Consider the following 16,000-nt stretch of genomic DNA (forward strand, 5'->3'; position numbering starts at 1 on the left):
TTAGAACTGCTTTTGCTGCATCTCATAGGCTTTGAATCATCATGTTTTTGTTGTCATTTGTCTCTAGGTATTTTTTGATTTCCTCTTTGATTTCTTCAGTGATCTCTTGGTTATTTAGTAACGTATTGTTTAGCCTCCATGTGTATGTGTTTTTTACATTTTTTTCCCTGTAATTGATTTCTAATCTCATAGCGTTTTGGTCAGAAAAGATGCTTGATATGATTTCAATTTTCTTAAATTTACTGAGGCTTAATTTGTGAGCCAAGATATGATCTATCCTGGAGATTGTTCCGTGTGCACTTGAGAAGAACGTGTAATCTGCTATTTTCGGATGGAATGTCCTATAAATATCAATTAAATCTATCTGGTCTATTGTGTCATTTAAAGCTTGTGTTTCCTTACTAATTTTCTGTCTGGATGATCTGTCCATTGGTGTAAGTGAGGTGTTAAAGTCCCCCACTATTATAGTGTTACTGTCGATTTCCTCTTTTATGGCTGTTAGCATTTGCCTTATGTATTGAGGTGCTCCTATGTTGGGTGCATATATATATTTATAATTGTTATATCTTCTTCTTGGATTTATCCCTTGATCATTATGTAGTGTCCTTCCTTGTCTCTTGTAACATTCTTTATTTTAAAGTATTTTATCTGATATGAGTATTGCTACTCCAGCTTTCTTTTGATCTCTATTTGCATGGAATATCTTTTTCCATCCCCTCACTTTCAGTCTGTATGTGTCCCTAGGTCTGAAGTGGTTCTCTTGTAGACAGCATTTATATGGGTCTTGTTTTTGTATCCATTCAGTGAGCCTGTGTCTTTTGGTTGGAGTGTTTAAGGTAATTATCGATATATGTATTCCTAATACCATTTTCTTAATTGTTTTGGGTTTGTTTTTGTAGATCCTTTTCTTCTCTTGTGTTTCCCACTTAGAGAAGTTCCTTTAGCATTTGTTGTAGAGCTGGTTTGGTGCTGCTGAAATCTCTTAGCTTTTGCTTGTCTGTAAAGCTTTTGATTTCTCCATCAAATCTTAGTGAGATCCTTGTTGGGTAGAGTAATCTTGGTTGTAGGTTCTTCGTTTTCATCACTCTAAATATATCATGCCTTCCCTTCTGGCCTGTAGAGTTTCTGCTGAGAAATCACCTGTTAACCTTATGGGAGTTCCCTTGTATGTTATTTGTCGTTTTTCCCTTGTTGCTTTTAATAATTTTTCTTTGTCTTTAATTTTTGTCAATTTGATTACTGTGTGTCTTGGCATGTTTCTCCTTGGGTTTATCCTGTATAGGACTCTCTGCACTTCCTGGAGTTGGATGGCTGTTTCCTTTCCCATGTTAGGGAAGTTTTCAATGATAATCTCTTCAAATATTTTCTCAGGTCCTTTCTCTCTCTCTTCTCCTTCTGGGACCCCTGTAATGTGAATATTGTTGCATTTAATGTTGCCCCAGAGGTCTCTTAGGCTGTCTTCATTTCTTTTCATTCTTTTTTCTTTATTCTGTTCTGCGTCAGTGAATTCCACCATTCTGTCTTCCAGGTCACTTATCCGTTCTTGTCCCTCAGTTATTCTGCTATTGATTCCTTCTAGTGTATTTTTCATTTCAGTTATTGTGTCGTTCATCTCTGTTTGTTTGTTCTTTAATTCTTCTAAGTGTTTTTTCTTTAATTCTTCTAGGTCTTTGTTAAACATTTCTTGCATCTTTTCGATCTTTGCCTTCGTTCTTTTTCCGAGGTCCTGGATCATCTTCACTATCATTATTCTGAATTCTTTTTCTGGAAGGTTGCCTATCTCCACTTCATTTCATTGTTTTTCTGGGGTTTTATCTTCTTCCTTCATCTGGTACAGAGTCCTCTGCCTTTTCATTTTGTCTGTCTTTCTGTGAATGTGGTTTTCGTTCCACAGGCTGCAGGATTGTAGTTATTCTTGCTTCTGCTGTCTGCCCTCTGGTGGATGAGGGTATCTAAGAGGCTTGTGCAAGCTTCCTGATGGGAGGGACTGGTGGTGGGTAGAGCTGGGTGTTGCTCTGGTGGGTAGAGCTCAGTAAAACTTTAATCTACTTGTCTGCTGATGGCTGGGGCTAGGTTCCCTCCCTATTGGTTGTTTGGCCTGAGGTGACCTAGCACTGGAGACTACAGGCTCTTTGGTGGGGCTAATGGCGGACTCTGGGAGGGCTCATGCCAAGGAGTGCTTCCCAGAACTTCTGCTGCCAGTGTCCTTGTCCCTGCAGTGAGCCACAGCCACCCCCCGCCTCTGCAGGAGACCCTCCAACACTAGCAGGTAGGTAGATCTGGTTCAGTCTCCTATGGGTCACTGCTCCTTCTCCCTGGGTACTGATATGAACACTACTTTGTGTGTGCCCTCCAAGAGTGTAGTCTCTGTTTTCCCCAGTCCTGTCGAAGTCCTGCAGTCAAATTCTGCTAGCTTTCAAAGTCTGATTCTCTGGGAATTCCTTCTCCCGTTGCTGGACCCCCAGGTTGGGAAGCCTGACGTGGGGCTCAGAACCTTCACTCCAGTGGGTGGACTTCTGTGGTATAAGTGTTCTCCAGTTTGTGAGTCACCCACCCAGCAGTTACGGGATTTGATTTTATTGTGATTGCACCCCTCCTACCATCTCATTGTGGCTTCTCCTGTGTCTTTGGATGTGGGGTATCTTTTTGGTGAGTTCCAGTGTCTTCCTGTTGATGATTGTTCAGCAGTTAGTTGTGATTCCAATGCTCTTGCAAGAGGGAGTGGGTGCATGTCCTTCTACTCTGCCATCTTGAACCAGTCTTACTCCATGACTTTTAACCTTTGTTTGTTGGTGTGTTTGTTTGTTTGCTTATGTAGGAGATCCAGTTATGTTGCATTTTCTATTCTCTTTATATGAATATGTCTGGTCTTTTCCTTAAAGCTGTTTTCTCCTTCTTCGTTTATGATTGAGTTCTCAACAGATTCTAATGGCATGCACAAATTAAAGCCAGTGGCTCCATGTGAACTTTATTGATTTCTCCCCTCCTGTTTTACTCCTAAGTTATCACTTTCATATTAAAATGAAGACCAGTCTAAAATAATTACAGAGAAAAGAAATAGTGCTGTGATTATTAATAAGTTTCAGTGATTAAAGTATTCATGGTCAGAGGAAACACATCAATCTCTTATTCTTATCATCTGTGTTCCTGGAATAAAAATAGCAACAAGATGGGTGCAATTGTGGGTCGATTTCTATGCTCCTCTGAAGTCAACTAATCTGTCAGTTTCATTCAAATTCTACTGATATTTTTAAACTCTTGGTAAACCTAAATGGACTTAAAATTAAGCCCTGGGTTGGCTTTAATCAGAATTATTCAATGGGCTATCCATAAGGTCTAGCTCTGAAATTCTGCTCCTCCCTAAATAATATGGATGAATCACTAGAGAATCAGTTAAAACATGTATATTCTCAGATTTTCCCACTGTCTAAAAGCCCTTGACTACTTGAGCCAAGGTAATACTAGCTAAATGGAGGCTTACTAAGAATATGGCTTATGCCTCAAACTATTTACTGCATTTGTATCAGCCTATGTGATTTCTAGCATTTATGTTTTGGTGGTTTTGTGTAAACAGTGGGAAAATTACTCTCAGCTTGACAGGGAAAATTATAGATATACTCAAAGAGAAAAATCTCCCGTCATATAATTGTTAACTCTGATTTCTAAGTAGATATAATACAGCCTTTATTAAACAATGCTAGTGTTTATTTCATTGAGACTAGAAAGTTGGCAAAAACAGGACAAAAACAATGTGGTTGCTTTGCTCTGGCTTGAGTTAACTGTTGAAATAATCATATGCCACATTCTGATATAGATATGGCCTTAGGGTCTTTCCTGGGAGAACAAAACATGACCCATCTGTTTCCTGGCATTATAAGTCTGTATTTACTCATTTAAGCTGTCCTAAGCAGAGAACACTGATTTGAAAAATAACATAGCCTCTTATGTTTAATGATATGCCATATATTTTCTGGCTGAACTTGACCTTTCTGCCTTTATGTGAACTTCTACAACTTCTTGTTTTCGTTATTGGAGGCCAATAGAGGAGCAAATAAAGGAGTGTTGTTTTATCTATTACACAGAATTTGGTCCTTCATGAAGCTTTTATAGAGTTAACTTTTCTGTGCAGTATTAACAAGTGGTTTATACTTATTCAAGTGAATTTTAAAGACAGACAAAGCACCTTGGAACCACACAAAATCCTTGGTTAATTCTTAGACTCCATTCATACACTATAATTTGAACTTAATTTAGTCCTTTAAGATTCTAGGAAATGAATAGCTTTGGCCATGTATCGAATTATGACATGATTAATAGATTTTTGGATAAGAGATTATGAGTCATTTGTAATTACATAATTCAAAATAATGCTGGAAGCAGAAATCATTCTGGATGATTTAATTATACAGGTAGTATGGTATAACTTTGTTTAGAAGCAGTAAATATAAAGTTTACAGTATTGTGAGTCATTTTTAACTTATCCTGCAAACGGAATCTACAGCATATTCATTTGAATAGAAGAGGAATCTAAAAACTAAGGTATTTTTTTCTAATGAATAGGGGAATTGTATCAAACTAATATATGTTTTATAACTATAAAACTTGCATTTAAGTTAATAGGAATTCTACTTATTTTGATATCATTCTTATAGTGAAGATTTTCTAGTTCCAGGTAGTTACAGATTTCAAAATGGCATTTTACAATAATTTTTTGCATTTTCTCTGAATATAATGTTTTGGTTAAAACTCAAAATAAACCATATTTATTGCTTAATAATTTATTTTTGTAACTATGAAAGACCTGCATGTATCTGGATTGTTTCTAGTAAAAATAATTTTCGTAATACACATACTTCAGATGGTATTGAAATCTACCTGATGTATTATATTGTCCTAGGATTCTGTAATAACTATGGGAAAGTAAGTGTGCCTTTTCCTGAGTAGTTAGCACTCTCATATTTTAAAAGAAGCTCAAAAAGAATTTTAAATTATCATGTAAATTTTACCAGTACTGTAAGTGTGCTTTGTGTAACTAAGATTTATAACCTTAAAGAGGTCTCATATTGCATAATTCTTAAGTTAAAACAATTCGTAACAGGCAAGTGCATGATCAGAGAAACAACAATGTCATGAAAGGCTCTTTACTGACATACTGAAGTGTAGAAAGACAAATAGAAGATTTATTACCCTGTTATTTCGAGCTTTACTTTTATCCAGATTGGTCAGCAGTCAATACAAGTGGTTTGGTTTGTACCATTTCACATGACCCTGAAAAAAACATTCTTTTGTTTCTTACTCTTTGTTACGGTGGATTCTTAGAGAGACAGATCATGTGAATTTAAAATTCTGGGTAAGTTAATAGGCTGTTCCCAAATCTCATAGGGTCCTTGGCCTGATGATCTGCCTTCAGTTTTCTACACAGAAGTTTGTCCCTCCAATTAACATAGAGAGTGGTAATTGTAACTTATTACCATTGGTAGGAAATTATGAATAATCACAGAAGATGTTTATTATCACTGAAGGAAAAACTCAGGAATCATTGAAGGAAATTTAAAGAAACAAAACTTGATCAAAGCAATCAGGAATATCCTAAAACAAATGACTATATAATACCACATTTTTAATCATGTGTCTCTGCAGTCTGGTGTTTCTGCATTAAATGAAAAGGGACAAAAAAACCCAGATCCAAAAATTGCAAAGGAGGGATTTCTTGTTACCCAACGGCTAGGCTAGGACCTTAGGACTATGGATTCCTTCATATGTGGACTGACCCAGTGCTGCATATACCCCAACCCAATTAAAATAAACTTGCAGGATGTTCCAGAATCCAAATGAGGATATGTATAGATCACTGGTTTTAATACAACTAAACTAAGTGGGTTGTTACAGGTTAGTAGAGGGAAGCTCAATCACTTGTTAGAAGGATTTACCAGCCAAATTTAAAGAAATAATCAGCAGTAATAGTAAATAACCAACTTAAATATCCTACTAGAATGTAAAAATAGAAAATGTTGTTCTGTACACTGCAAATCTCAAAGAGAGGCTATGGTATTTCACTTTTCTTTTTTCCTTTTACCAAGGATCACTTTTACAGAGCATGTAGCTAGTTTGTTATTTAGCGTAACACACTTTAGGAAAGCTTACATTAGATTATTTAAATTTCAAAGACTAGTTTTGTAAATATTTTTTTTCTAACTAGAGAAAATTTGTAGATGGAAACCAAACAGAAATAATCTGTAACTCAGAAAACTGTTCTTGGGATGGATTAGCATTTCTATTCAGAATTATTTTCTAATTACATCTACAAGTCTGTTGATATTTGGAAAAGATAACTGCTCATCATTTTTATAGTTATAGATAATCTCATAAGACAGGAAAATTTGAGCAGCTACCCCATAATCAAATATGAATCTATCATACTGAGTTCTATCATTGTTGGCTCAGTCAGTAAATCAAAGAAATCAAAGATTGTGGACTTGGTTTTAAACATACAGACATTGAGGAAACCTATTCCAAGATATCCTAAAGAAGAGATATTTTGCATTATAGGAAAATCTACTTTAAAAATTCACTTATCTCTGAGTAACCTGTTCATTCTAAAGAAATTACTCAATGATAAGTAAGATGGTTTTTCTCAAGAAAAACTTTCTATTATGTTGTTTAGATACATCCACCAAACATTTACCCAACTTGCTACTCACCATTCTGTCTAAAAAATATAGCTGTCTTCTAAACCACGCATAATAATCCCTAAACTGTTGGCTATCAAATTGTTTTGTCTCTGTCTCTTTGCACTGCCAGAGAATGGGACATTTTTTGCATTGCTATCATTTTTATTTTTAAGATCTCTCGAGAGTTGTATCTGTTGCCCCAGATATATAAAAATATTGAATTTCCAAAGTGTTCGGATTACTCAAAGTAGTCAAACGCAGTTGGCTGATACGATTGAACATAGCAGAAATATACTAGCTTAAAAAGAATGAGACACGCATACTATGTGTATATGTCTTCTATCTAAAGAAAATGTATAATTTAGAGAGATTAGTGTCTATGTATACGTATGTATGTGGGTGTGTGTATGTATATATATAACGTATATATTTATATGTGCGTGTATATGTATAATTAAATTATAAATGCAAATATAAGAACATGTGTTTAACATCCTTTGGATTGCAAAATGTGAGAGAAGTAATTTTTTTTAATCCACAGGGGTTAAAAATACTGTCTTCTTAATAGATCCTTGAAAAATCACTAGACTCTTAAAATAATGCTATCAGTGCTTTCATGCTGCATACCAGGGCATCTATAATTTCACCTTCTAAACCATACCTAGAAGTAATTCAGTAAATAAATGTCATTGAGTTAAAAATTACTCTTGATGTCCTTTATAGGGGATGGAGCATGGAGCGTGCGGAAACTCATTTTGGGGATATTGAACTTCAATAGGTGGGGGCAAGGGGAGGGATTCACATAAAAATATAATGAAATTTGATGACTGTTATAAAACTAAAATCAGTAGTCTTAGCACTGAGTGTTTTTTACTTAGATGTAGTAAAGTATATGTTCATCAAATACCAGAGGATATCCAGAGACACACATAACCAGATCACCAGGACACCCTGAGAAAGACGTGTATACAATGCAAGAACAAATATGCAAATGATCAGCCAGTTAGAAAGGCATCATATGGATACAGAACGTAAATGAAAGGGAAAATCTTTTCACAAACAGGTCCCTGGTTTTGCCGCAGGTTGACGGGGCGGCACCCCAGCATCTGCACAGCCACAGTGCACAACCTGCATCAGGCTTGAATGCAGAAGAGCAGTTCCTTAGGCCCCCCAACCTCAATCCCCACATCTGTAAAATGTGCCAAAGCAACTGTAAGTCTCTCTAAATTTCAAAATACTCTTAACTGTGCAGGTAAAAGTAATCCAGTTTCAGTGATGTGTATAGACCAAGGAAAACTATTTTGAGCTACTTAAAAAGGAAAGATCTACCTGAGGAGACAAAACACAAACAGCAGAATAGATTAGAAAAAAAAATATATATATATATATAAAACCTTATTTTCTATATATAAAATATGTACGAGTCCATATAGGATAAGAATTAAAACTAACAAACTTGTTTAGACATAAATACACACACACACTCATGCAAATTCAGGGCTCAGAGAGGCAACATGAGAGAAGTGGGTTGAGGGATACCCAGGGGCTGCCATACAGAGGAAGTTTATTTTACTCAATTCTGCCCTGTTGCTTCCACGTATGTTTTCCCATACTACTTCTGAGATTGGATGTTATCAAACTTTTTAAAAAACATTTTGATAGGTGAAAAAAATGATATCTCGTTTTGAAATGCACACATTCTTGGACTCAGCAGCTCTGTTGCCATAGCTTTTGCTTACAGACATTCTCAAATAATTTGCTAACTGCATTTATGAAGATGCTCATTGCAGCCTTGTTTGGAACAACAAAAATTTAGAAACAATCCATATATCCATTAACTAGTTATATAAATCAAAATACTATATTTAAACAGTGGAATACTGTACTTTATAAAAATATATTTGTATATACATACTGATAAGAAAATTTTTCCAAGAACTACTAGTAAGTATGTAAATATTATGCAGAAGAGTTATATAGTGTGAACTATATTTACATATATTCTTTTTATACATATTAAAATTTTTCTGCACAGATATACAAAGAACAGTTTATCTGAATTACATTGAAGGAAAGGAACTTCTATGCTTATAATTCTACCATATCCATATATAACTTTTAATTTTATAAACTGGTTAATAGTTTTTGTCTGAAATTAGAAGAAAACTCTTACTTTCTTCATACTTACATTTTTCAGGCTGCAGTATCAACAGTGATTGATGTCATGGATATAGAGAGATGCTACGAGAATATTATAGAATTTCTAGGAAGGGGAGAGGATTTGATAAGTTAGGTAATTGGTGAGATAACTCGGTGTATGGAGTCAGACGGCCCTGAGTTTGAATTCTGAATTTTCTGTTCAGATAAGTTACTGATTCCAAATGAAATAATTTATGAAAAATTATTAGCAAAGGGTCAGATACATAGTAACTAAATAAATGCTGACTATTCGTATTGTAGTATCAGTAGAGATGGGGAAAATGCTTGGCTTAGAGAAAATTGTTATGAGGAGTGGGGTTGATTTTCTGTGGAGAGGTGAGAAGGAGGGAGGTGTTCGTGCCTTTAGGAGGAATCCCACGTTAGCTTTCTGGTCTGAAGAACTTGTATGGATAATGGTTCTGTGATATGATATAGGAAAGCCTAGAGATGAATCAAGTTGGAGGGGAAGGTTTATGAATTCTATTTTGGACTGTTTCACGTGCCCATAAAAGAATGAAATACTGGTGTCTAGTAGATAGGTCAGAGGAGAGGAATGGGATGGAAATATACATTTTGGAATCATCAACATTTAGGCAGTGTTTAAATTTTAAAGTATAAGCGTGCCCAAGAAGGGAGTATAGATGGAGAAGAAAAGATGCAGCCCTGAGAAACTCCCAGCTTTAAAGGCTTGTGAGAAAAGAAGCAACTGCTAGCAAAAAGGACCCAAAAAAACGGGTATTCAGAGAAACAGGAGGAAAAGTCGTGAGAAACAAGAGAAGAAAGTATGCTTAAGAATGTTCAATGAAATGGAAACTCAGAAGGAGTTGAGGGGAGCCTATTTCTTTATTCTCAAATGTCAGCTGCTATAGGACTGTGCCAGTGACATTCCTCATTTTATTTCCTCAAACCATATCCCACTCCCAATTTCCTTTTTCTTGAAAAATGTTAATACCATCTTCCCAGATACCCAAGTAGAAGCTGTCCTTGGCACTTTTTCTTCTATACACAGGTAGTGTTTTGCCTGGGTTGCTCTTCACTCCCAATATAATACTGCAGTCCTTCTTATATTTTCACCAGGACTGGAGTAACAATTTCTAATGTGCTTCCTTACCCCCATATAGGTGGATGACTTCACCACTCTATCCTATAGTTCAAACAATTTCAGAGAATTGTCACTGGCTGTACTGTCAACTACCAGATACTAACTCTGGCATTCAAAGCTTTCTATATTCTGGTCTTAACCTGCCTTTTGAGAATTGTCTCATTATTCTCATTAATTCAGTATCTCCACTAAGCTCAGGCCTGAGCAGTTTGTACTTCTACAATCTCCATGTCTTTGTTTATACACTTCTCTTTGCCTAGAATGTGTTTTTTACAGCCATCCAAGTCCTTTAAGGGCCAGCTCAAGTACCTAATTTCCCCAGTAAATGACAGAATCTGTCTGCACTTATTGACTACATTAATTTCTCTCAATTACTTATTGCCTTACATTTTTGCTGTTTCGTTAAGATTGTCTTAACCCTTTTACCCTTCTCACTCCTCTGTCTGAGTGACCAGACCATTGCATGACATGCGGTGATATTTATTGAATAAATGACTGCTTAAAGTTCTTCAACAAGTAAGCAAAAATGTATGATACATGTAAGCATTGTACTTCTTTTAGTGTGGCCCATTTTATTTTTCTGACTCTGGTTCTATAACAACTACAGTGTTTCATATAATTTAGCACAAAAAATTAGTAACTAGCTTATCTTTCTCCAGGAAAATTAAGATAATTGATATAATTTTATGTAAACATATGATTCCCTTGACCTTTTCCTGTATGGTATATCAAACTACTTAAAAATGTGATTTTCTTTTAAAAAAGTAAATCCACCCTCCTTTGAGTAACATGCTATTTAAGCCTAAAGAATGCTTAAGATTGAGGTTCAAGGAAGCTGGCAGACTTCTTTTGCATTTTCTGGAATTCATTTGGCTGGAATACCTGACAGGTTAGAGAGCAGTTATCTAACCTAGAAGAAAAGCAGCAGATGGAAGCAAAGCACACTTAAGAATTTTCTCTGTGAACTAACAAATACTTGGTTTATTTCAGGTTGGAATAAGTTAAAAGTAGCTATATAATGCTCTCTGTGCTGTTTTAAATCAAGAGTTTATTTATTAAAAGCAAAACAAAAACACACACTTCTCTAACATGGCCACAGAAGGATCTGATCCATTTCTGACATAGAATTGTTGGACTAGACCTGGAAAGTATCTTATTTGAAAAGGAAATTCAATAACTGTCTTTCCAAACAGTGTCCCTGGTGGGAAGATGTTTCACTGGGATGATAGTGATAAAATAGAAATGTCTTGATAGTCTTTTTTCACCTCTGTAACATCCTATGATTCATAGGCTCAGCACTGACAGAATTGCAAATGTGCCCAAAACTTAGTGTTTAATTGCTTCTTAATGCAAAGCATCTTTTTTTTATTCCATCTTTGTGGTGATCAGTGTGTACTTTGATATAAAAAATGATTGGGGGGATTATTATGACCTTTCATAACGTATTCAGTTCTCTGCTAATCATTCATAAGCACTCTGCTTGATTTTTGCCACACACATTTCCTTGATTTGCAGTAACTATATGCAAACATTTTCATTAAAGAGACAAAAATAGTTTGAACTGTAGAACCAAACAAATATTTAACTAAAGACATATGCAAAAAATCCTCAATGTCTGACCTCTAGGAATAGATTCAATTCCAAATACCCATGTGTTAAATTAAGCAGATGAACTACTTTAAAAAGATGCTGCAACCCTGACCAAAACAAACAGCAAATCTTGCAAAACAAAGCTAACTTTTGTTCCTTAGTATGCTTGTTTCACACTCACTTTATTAAAAAGTTTAAAGATGGAACTGCCAAACATATACATAAATGAATAGGAATGCTGTGCTAATAATTTCCAGTAGAAATCATCATTTAGTTTCCTTATGAGGTCCACTCTCCACTGTGAATGCTACTTCACTCTTGTTAAACCACTTTGGAATAATCCATTTATTCCCAAAGACAAATTATCCAAGTCAATGCTGTTAACCTTGTTATAGATTGGCACTTATCATTACGAATTATATCAGGTTCTAGAAGACTGTCTATTATATTGGTTAAAAAAAACTGAACTCTGCCAGTGACAATTTTCTCTTAATTTAGGAATTCCTATTTCTTACAGAGGCCAGCTGGAAATGAGTAAAGCATTACAGAGCCTTCCTTAGCTGTTGGCCTGGAGAATACACATTCTCTCCAAAATATATATCTTTGGCACAGTCTAGAAGGAAGGAATCTCGGGTAATCTCTGTCCTGGCCAAGTGTGAGAATTATTATTTTTAACCCCCAAATACACTGAAATTTGGGGGTTTTTTTTCAAGGAATTTAAAAGCAAACTAGTTTAGTTATGTTTGTTATCCAATAAAACTCCAAATAAATACTGTACAGTAGTATTTTTACTTTCAGGCTTTCTGCCTCTTTGGTATAATGTTTAAGAGGACATTTTACAGGATTTAAGCTTGAAGAGTTTTACAATTTAACTTTAGAGTTTAACATGCACAGATTGATAATTCCATAAACTCACTGCCAAACTAGTTGATTATTTAACCTAAGTGTACACATTTACTTATACCATAGTGTCCCAATTGGTTCCCAAACCTGGGTTATCTAAATATTCCGAGTAACTAACTAGCACCAAACAGTATCTATCTGACTATTCTGAAGTCCTGAAAGGAAAGGTAGAAACTAATATTTAACCAGTAATTTTAAGATTTGGCATTTTACCATAGGATCCCCATACCTAAGACTAGATGTGGAAGTATCTTGTAGCTCCATGCTGAAAATCACATATGCAGAATAGATCTACTTGATCTCAGAACCCATGGAGCACAGAAGCAGTGCAAGAATCAGAGGTCAGTGGAAATAATTAGCGTCTCTTCTCTAAATAGGAGAGTAGTTAAGAGATATTTATGGATATCCCATTTTTAAAGGGTTCTTAAGTGAAATTAAGTTGTCCAGAAGTACCTAGGTTACTTCTTAGACAAAAAGACAGCAGTGTTCTTTGGTGAATTTGACAGAGACATCATACCACGTAGATTATATCATGAGCCCTTGTGGATATTCCTACATGATTCATGAATTTTCAGTGACAGGAAGATAATTTTGCACTTTACAAAAGTGGATTCAAGTGGTACTATGGACGAGTTTTGAGAACCTCCTAAAATAGTGTTCACTATTTTTGTCCCTCATTGGGCACTTTATAAACTTGTAGATAGCTACTTATTGGTGCCTGTGCAGCCTTTTTTCTTTGAATTAAACATGTTTTACCCATGTCAATGTATTACAGAGCATGTTTGCTATTATTCACTAGTATTTAGTGGATGTATGCCTCTAAGCATTGTGGTATTCATAGAAACTTTGGGGAACAATACATGTAGATTATTTTTAAAAGATACATATTCTTGATAAACATATTCAAATCTATCGTGAAATGAATATTTCTATATAATATAATGAAAATTTAGTAACAGAATACACTCATCCCTTATGTTTATATGATCCATCAAAAATGTATTTATACCATTGTGATATTTAAGACCTAATTATCCTCAATGCATCAGATTAGACTTGAAAACTTAAAAGAGTTTCATCGGGCCACAGTTATTTTATAGCACACACTCGCTGCCTTTGAACATAATGGAATTATAACATCAATAAAATGTCTCAAGATAAATGGCCTTTCCTTGAACACCTAGTATAAGGTGTTTACATATTTTTCCAAGTATTAAACCAAGATCTTAGCAACACTGTCTATTAATGCCATAAATAATACTGTCAGGTGTGAAATTTCCATGGTCAGTTTCTTACTGCAGTTTGCTTTTTGGGCAGTGCCTCACCACTCATCCATCCTTTGTGGTGGAAGAAAGGATTCCACATCTTGGCTTGTCCATGAGATGGACTTAACAGCCATTCAGAGTTCATTTCATTTCTTTGTTTCTATGACAATGCCTCAGTTGAGAATTTGTTAAGAATTTTTTGAGTGCAGTTTTTTTCCTACATTTTTTTCTATGTCCCTCATTTGTTCACATTTAGGCCAGTCCACAAATTTGCCAAATCATTCTAGCCTCTTAACCTGCCTTTACCAGTACTGGCAAACCCTGCCCACTCAGAGCTATCATTACCTTAGTAAATATAACTTTCCAAGAGTTCACATCTATATATATCACCAGATCCTCCTTGGCCATTTTTAGAATACTATAAACATCTGAGTTAGGTAAACGTCTACTGTACCCTTCCACCAGCTTGGACATTGCTTATTTTTCCCCAGAGACTTCCCTTTCAGTTAGTTTATTTAGGTGAAATTTTCTTAGGTAAAATAAAGCAAGTCAGGTCTTATTGTGTGGTGTAAGAATGACAAAAAGGAAGTTTTAGATAATGGAAATAGTTATAAGGTTATATAACATATATATCTCATTTTAAAAGAGGATAAAGCCTTCTTCTTGCTAATTTGCTACCATTTGTATTCATGGTTCTCATTTACTAAACTATTTCTCTAATCATTTTAATAGTCCAAACTGTTTGAATTATTGAGGAAGTTTCCTTTATCATGTTTAGTGTTTGACATGCAAACTCTAAGGTTGACATAATTTAATGCAATCTTAGAAATTGTCACTAATGTCCCAGGTCAAGAAAGGGTTTATTCCATTATAAGAGAAATCTATCACGATATGGTCTAAAGATATTATAATACTCACGTACTCAAGTGCAAGGAAGGTCATAATTTTCTCAGGTAGATTGAAATGATGAATGTCACTAAGTCAAAGCAGATTTTATTTTCAGAGCCTTTGGGGCTCATTTTTTGGTGGGAAAGAGGGATTACCAACATCAGTTTTTCTTGTGCCTTGCTGCTTAAGTTTGTTCTAAAGATTACTATTTCCCTTTTTACTGTAGTAAACCTGGTACACCAAGATTGCATTTCCTCTTCAGAATTAAAGGCTTCTAGTTCATGGAATTGGTTTGTGAGGTGCTTAGTTTCAAAGGTCCTTCAGGGCAATATTAAAACTGTTTGGGGAACAGACTATTTGTCAGACAGTACAGGTCTCTCTTATTAAAATACTTTAGTCAGGAAATTTTCCTTGTAAAAGAAAGATCAATGGCAAGTTATCTGGTGCACCCTATGTTTTTTTTTTACCAGTTGCTGGCAAATTGATGTTGACATTTTAACATTTGGTCCTTTAGTGGAGGTCTGTAGTGCTGCCATGTTTCAAATATTTTTTAACTTAGTACATATGTGAAGAGCAAAGTTTAAAATGTATTAGAAAAAAGACAGAAGGGAAGAAGGAAGGGAGGGCGGGAGGACTGGAGGAAGGAAGGAAGAGAGGGAGGGAGGAAGGGGAGAGAAAGCCATTGAATTTGATCCAAGATCTGTAGAGACACAGTGGAAAGAACATTGTATTGGAATCCAAAGATGTGCATTTGTTTCTCCTTCAAGTCTTTGTCACCTTCTCCATGAGTCCTTCCCTGATCATCCCATATGAATTGCTAAACCCCATACCCCAAATTTTCCCAGTCCTCCTTCCCAGCCTTAATTTTTTCCATAGCACTTGTCAATATCTAATATACAATGTATTTTAATTCTTGACCTTCTTGCTCTCCAGTATCACAGTGTAAACTCCTTGAAGGCACATATTTTTGTCTATTTTGTTTACTATCACTTCCCTGTATCCAGAACAGTATTTGGTACATTGTAGAGTTTCGGTAAATATTTATTGAATGAATGAATGAAATAATCTCTGTGAGCCTTACTCTTGCCATCTGTAAAATTATTAGGGTTATGAGGAAGATTAACCAAGACATTATGTGTAAAGGCATATTAGATAGTGCCTGGAATATAATAGGTATTCCATATGTCCATTCATTTGTGTTTATCATGTAATATATAGATCTATCAGTAAGTTGTCTAGATAGTGTGACAGCGCGTCCCAGATTACCCAGGACAGTCCCCTTTTATGCCGGTAGTCTAGGAATAATTATCAGCAACTTCTTTCACAAGTGCCCTGATTTGGATGATAAATTCTATGATCACTCTATTCTAAAGATAAAGCAT

At 35.3% G+C, this 16,000-nt stretch overlaps 1 protein-coding gene across 1 annotated transcript in view; it reads left to right on the forward strand.

Annotated features, from left to right (window-relative positions):
- Window positions 1–16,000, forward strand: part of ADAMTS19 (ADAM metallopeptidase with thrombospondin type 1 motif 19) — a 298,785-nt gene that overhangs the window by 266,959 nt on the left and 15,826 nt on the right. The gene's annotated exons all lie outside the window — the stretch shown is intronic.

Source organism: Balaenoptera acutorostrata, chromosome 2 (assembly GCF_949987535.1).
Source record: "Balaenoptera acutorostrata chromosome 2, mBalAcu1.1, whole genome shotgun sequence".
NCBI classification, from domain to species: Eukaryota; Metazoa; Chordata; class Mammalia; order Artiodactyla; family Balaenopteridae; genus Balaenoptera; species Balaenoptera acutorostrata.